The 1,108-nt window shown below is 41.2% G+C and overlaps 1 non-coding gene across 1 annotated transcript; it reads left to right on the forward strand.

The window, feature by feature from the left end:
• The first annotated feature begins 412 nt into the window (after positions 1 to 412).
• LOC148573557 (small nucleolar RNA R71) lies at positions 413 to 520 on the forward strand. The gene has a single exon (XR_015906766.1). It is a non-coding gene; the product is annotated as a small nucleolar RNA R71 (small nucleolar RNA).
• The last annotated feature ends 588 nt before the right edge of the window (positions 521 to 1,108 follow it).

The raw sequence follows: 1,108 nt of genomic DNA on the forward strand, positions 1-1,108 counted from the left end.
TATAGGTGTTTCCATGAGGTTCACCCATATAATTTACCTCTGCTATTGCAGGGTTTTCAGGATCATAAGCTTCTTCTTCAAAAGATGCCTCTTGAGTACTGTTGGATGCAGCTTGCGTTCCATTCAGACTCTGAGAAATCATATTGACTTGCTGAGTCAATATTTTGTTCTGAGCCAATATGGCATTCAGAGTATCAATTTCAAGAACTCCCTTCTTCTGAGGCGTCCCATTACTCACAGGATTCCTCTCAGAACTGTACATGAACTGGTTATTAGCAACTATGTCAATGAGTTCTTGAGCTTCTGCAGGCGTTTTCTTTAGGTGAATGGATCCACCTGCAGAAGTATCCAATGACATCTTAGCTAGTTCAGACAGACCATCATAGAATATATCCAAGATGGTCCATTCTGAAAGCATGTCAGAAGGACACTTTTTGGTCAATTGCTTGTATCTCTCCCAAGCTTCATAGAGGGATTCACCTTCCTTCTGTGTGAACGTCTGAACATCCACTCTAAGTTTGCTCAGCTTTTGAGGAGGAAAGAACTTGGCTAAGAAAGCCGTGACCAGCTTATCCCAAGAGTTCAGGCTATCTCTGGGTTGAGAGTCCAACCACACTCTAGCTCTGTCTCTTACAGCAAAAGAGAAAAGCATGAGCCTGTAGACTTCAGGGTCTACTTCATTAGTCTTAACAGTATCACATATCTGCAAGAATTCAGTTAAGAACTGAAAAGGATCTTCAGATGGAAGTCCATGAAACTTGCAGTTCTGCTGCATCAGAGAAACTAATTGAGGTTTCAGCTCAAAGTTGTTTGCTCCAATGGCAGGAATGGAGATGCTTCTTCCATGTAAATTGGAATTTGGTGCAGTAAAGTCACCAAGCATTCTCCTTGCATTATTGTTGTTGGGTTCGGCTGCCATCTCCTTTACTTGTTCGAAATTTTCAATAAGGTTGTCTCTGGATTGTTGTAATTTAGCTTCTCTTAGTTTCCTCTTCAGAGTCCTTTCAGGTTCTGGATCAGTTTCAACAAGAATGCCTTTTTCCTTGTTCCTGCTCATAAGAAAGAGAAGAGAACAAGAAAAGAAGAGGAATCCTCTATGTCACAGTAA

Source organism: Arachis ipaensis, chromosome B2 (assembly GCF_059453495.1).
Source record: "Arachis ipaensis isolate K30076 ecotype BB chromosome B2, ASM5945349v1, whole genome shotgun sequence".
In the NCBI taxonomy this organism is placed as follows: Eukaryota; Viridiplantae; Streptophyta; class Magnoliopsida; order Fabales; family Fabaceae; genus Arachis; species Arachis ipaensis.